The following is a 4,967-nucleotide window of genomic DNA, read 5'->3' as shown; positions in this document are numbered from 1 at the left end:
AACATTTCTTCGTCATTAAGTGGGCTTGCATGTATTATTCGTGCTACATCCTTCTGCTGAGCGGCTCCACTGTTTTCTGTGTCTAAAAAATGTCTTAGAAGAAGCCATGTGTCCTTGGGCCCCCTTTTCTGCTCATTTGATCTCATGTTTGTCCCCGCTGCTGTTTTAATAAGTTTTGAGACTGGCTTTTGATTTCTCTTTATAGTTTGGCTATTCTAATGCTTAGTTTTCTGTCGTGTTTCTGTTTCATTCATCTTATTTGTAAGGTATTATGTGCCTGCTACATTTGTAATAACCTTCTATCAGTGGCTTTTTTTTCGGCTTCCATATATATAGTCTCCATGGTGTGCTCCGCGTCCTTCAAGAGTTTATCAATCCATTCTTTCAGGTTCTCAATCTTCCTGCCATCTTCGTTAACCTGTCTCATTTTCCTGAATTTATCTCAGTCTACTACTCGTGTTACCCTTCTTTTTTTCTTCTTGGGCGTGCTACTGAGTGTAGGGGTCTCTAACGTAATGGTCGCTCACTAGGCTTTCGTTTGTGTTTGTCCATTGTGCATTTACTATGTTTTTGCATAGGGTCACGCCAGGGCATGTGTTGGCTTCCACACTGTTTCATATCCTAGTTGGCACCACCGGACCCGTCACGAGCGTGCAGCCTTTGTCCTGAATGTGTTGCCAGAGGCTAGTTCCTTTTTTGAAATTTGTTCTGTAACCCCATCCCATGAGTTGTGCGTTCATACCTCCGGCTACTATTAGGGGATTTGTTTTAATGATTTTTCTGGCTTCGTTCATGGCTTTTATTGTGTGGGAGGACTCCGCCTTGGTGGTGCTATCAATGTTTAGAATGAAGAGCAGGGTCTCGCTTTTTTGAACGGTATATGACCTCTATCAGAAGGCAGTCTGCACCGTTCGATTTAATTTCGTGCTTTATCGCCATTAGATTTCTGTGGACCAAGATGGCCGTGAGTGGTTTTTCTTTCTTCGTGTTTTCATATGTTTTATAATCCAGAACTGTTGCTTTTTTCTTGGTTTCTTGTGGGGCTATAACATCTGGGATTTTTTTCTTTTTCGAGGCTTTGAATGTGGAGCTCTAGGTTCTCTCGCTTTCCGCGGAAGCTCCTATAGTTCTATTGCCACATTCTCATTTCCACCAGGTCCTTCCCCATGATTGGCTTTAAGGAGGGAGATAGATTTTGGTGTGGTGAAGGTCATCGGTCCTGGGGCCGGGAAGAGTTTTCCCATCACCTTAAGCCATTGCTTTTCATGTTTCTGTACAAGCGAGTTGGTTGCCTTTTTTTGCGTTTGTAAGGACTCTTACGTGTTCTGCTAAGGTGCTATATTGTTTCCTGGTCTCGTTTCTGATAGCTGTGAAAGGCGCTTCTATGTTTGCTTCCATACTGTTCTGCCTTTCCTCAATTTTGTCTAGTCTGGTTGATACCGTTCTTAATTGGCTCATTACTTCGTGATTCTGTTTTTTTTCCTTATTCTCTCTGTTATCTATCAGCCTATTTTTTTGCCGGGGGCCCTCTTGCAGGGGAGGGTGCCCTCGAGGGTGCGTTTGACGGAGGGAGGGAGGCCCTCCGCGGTTCCTGTGTTAAGATCACGGGTTGTTGAGCAATCTGTGTTTTACTATCTTGCTGCGGTTGCGTTATTCCCTTCATTAGTTCCTGAACGATTCTTTCCTGCTTTTTATCATTGCTTTAAGTTCATTGATTTAATTACTGTTGTGGGAGGATTGCGGTGTCCCGCTAACCAGCTGATGTGGCGCTCCTTCCCGGGAGGCGTTCGGTAGCGCCTGGTGGGACTCCGAGCGGTCTCGTTTGCCTCGGTTGTTACCCTGGGCTTGGTTTCTCGATCGGCTTCTCCCTCGCTGTTGCTGCTACTGTTGCTGCTGCTCTGGCGGGTGCGCAGGCTGAGCTACCTGTCCCTCCGGTCGCTGAAATCGCACTTGATGCTTGCCATTCCGTTTTTTGGTTCCCTTGGTAGACAGCCTCCGGTATATGTTATTGCATTGGTTGGATCCTGTGAAATATCCCTTGCGCAGGATGCACCTCGGCGTACACGTGGGTTCGCCCTGGATCGGGTGCTGTTCACCGCACCCGTAGCAGAGGCTTCTTCGTTCTTCCGGTCACACGTCCGAGCGGTGTCCCGGTTTTCTGCAGTTGTAGCATGCTTCCACTTTGGATCTTAAGAGGTAGCAGTCGTGGATTCCTCCACCAAACAGAATGGAGTCGGGGACTCTCTTGGTGTTGGTGAAGGTGATGAGCAGGGTTTTTGATGACTTTCCCATCTTTCTTGCATCCATAATTTCTAGCTGTGGGTTGACTGTAACGATGTCGTTCATGTTCTCAGCGTGGCTTTGGACTTCCAGAATGTGATACGCTATCCCCTTGATGCTGTTGTCCGGTGCCGCCACGTAGGTGCACGTTGAATAGACTTGGTCTAGGATTTGGATTTCATTTTATTTAATTTATTTTCTCTCAAGGCCGCGGCATTACATAGAGGAGTGGGTAGTATCAACACACAAAAAAAAACACACATTTTAGCAGCGTAGTAAGGTTACAAAAAGTGGTTAACAAGGGCTTGTTTGAATTCGTGCTGCTTGTTGTGGGAATGAATGAAGTGAAGTGCGTGTTCGTGCAGCAACATGGCACGTAAACGTTGAACTGATGACCATTTCTGGAAGAAATGTACAATGTTGGTGACAAAAGAGAGTCTCTTAAAGTAGGATTACAATGATAGATTTTATGAAATAGACATAAACACGCGATTTTATGACGAAGTGACAGTTTAGGCAAATTGAGATTGTATTTCATTGAAGTGACACTTGCTGTACGTGAGTAGTTACATAAAATGAAACGTTCTGCCCGGTTCTGAATTGCTTCTATGCTGAGATTAAGTTAAATGACATGGGGATCCCAAATGGAAGATGCACATTGAAGCTTGAGCCTAACTAATGTTTTAAAAAGCAAACGTTTTAAGTTGGTGGGAGCTAGACTAAAATTACGTTTTATATAACCAAGAGTACGGCCAGCATTACTTGTTATATGGTTCAGATGAGTTTGCCAGGAGGTGTATTTGTACCTTTCCGATGAGTTCAGATGAGTTTGCCAAGGTATTTGTAAGTGGGAACCTGAGTTAGGGGAACGCTATTAAGAGAATATGTACATGATGTGCCATGAGAAGTACATCGAGTAACTCTCACTGCCTTACATTTATTAGTATTCAGTTTCATTAACCACGGTCTCACACCATGCATCTATATTACTGAGGTCCGATTGAAGCTTTAGATGGTCGGCAACAGTTAATATTTCATGATATATAACACAATCATCCGCGAACAGCTTTATAGACGAACAAATCTTGTTAGGCAGGTCATTAAGATATACAAGGAAGAGCAAGGGTCCTAGTACTGACCCCTGTGGTACTCCGGATGTCACAGGACAAGGGGCAGAGTTATGGTCATTAAGTGTAACGAATTGCGTGCGTCCTGACAAGAAACACTCTACCTTAGGGTATAAATTCAGCGCGCGTAGTTTAAGTAGTAGCAATTTAAGACATACCGAATCGAATGCTTTCGCAAAATCTATGAAGATGCAGTGTATGAAAGAGGAACGATCCAGAGCGGAGAATAAGTCGTTAGTGAAAGAGAACAGTTGTGTCTCGCAGGAATAGTTTTTCCTAAACCCGTGTTTGTTTCCAAGAATTCTACGAGGTGACAATAAATGACGTGCTCCATGAGTTTGCAAGATATACTTGTCAATGAATGGGTCTATAATTATCAGGATAATGTTTGCTACCAGTTTTGTGCAGAGGAACCACCTTCCCAATCTTCCAGTCGTTCGGGAGCACACCATGTTCGAGGGAGTGCAAAAAATCATAGATAGTATTATGGATGAGTAGGTTTCAGTATTTTTGAGAAACTATGATGTTTTGTACTTCCGCGTATTTTCCGGGGTCGTCCATCGACGGGGTCGTGTTTTGGCGGAGTGGTTAGCAGCATTCGCCTGCCATTGCCGCTTGCAATTCTGTGAAATTAAATTGGTTCAATATTAAAGCTGCCTGTTACGTAAGACAATGAATGGCTCATACCCCCTTAAGCAATGGCTCATGCCCCCGTAAACGCGGCCTACCCATTACGATGACAGAAGTGAAATTCGACCCTAGAATGATGAGCGGCAATGGAGTCAGCTGTGAAAGACAACGACGGCGAACGCGGGAGCAGTGGCACGAGCGCGTGCCGAGCATGAGCATGCGCGCAACCCGAGGGGCGCCAACGAGCCAGCTGCGCCTGAAGACGATGACGCTTGAGCCAAATCTGTTGATGGTAGTTTTCTGTGAACAGTCGACTAACCAACGTTACTAGACTAGCTTCAGTTGTAAAACTCGGCGGCGCTGCGCGGAACCGCCACCGCCCGCGGCTTTCTGGCGCTGCCGTCGCACCCAGCTTCACTTCCCCACTAGCCGGCTACGCGAACTGGCCGGACGAAACACGCGGTGCAGCGTTGGTGTATTCTGTGGTTGGTTGTTGACGGCGGATTTCTGGAAGCATGCCATTCAGGAAACTGTAGCCTTCGCCGCGTTTGCTAAGGATATTAGCAGACGATGCCGACGTGCTGCGTTCCTGACTGCAACAAGCGGCTATCGAAACATGTCGACAGTTAGGCGCGCCACTTCTTGAGTGCTGCCAGCAATGCCACACTTCGCTCGGCGTTGAACAGAGCGATTCCTCGTGCCGACCGGGAACTCTCTGCGAAATCCATGTTGTGTGATTTACACTTTCATGAGCAGGACATATTAAAGTGTTTGTGCATATTATCAATGGACAGACGGTTGAGGTGCCACGAGACAAGTGGACACTTGCCGAGGGTGCGGTGCCGAAAGTGTTCCCGAACCTTCCCTCGTATCTGTCGCAACAACCGGGAAAAAACACAAACCAAGAGAGATGTTTGGTGACCTGTTCTG

Source organism: Dermacentor silvarum, chromosome 3, assembly GCF_013339745.2.
Source record: "Dermacentor silvarum isolate Dsil-2018 chromosome 3, BIME_Dsil_1.4, whole genome shotgun sequence".
Taxonomy (NCBI): Eukaryota; Metazoa; Arthropoda; class Arachnida; order Ixodida; family Ixodidae; genus Dermacentor; species Dermacentor silvarum.
Note: the sequence above shows the minus strand (reverse complement) of the source record.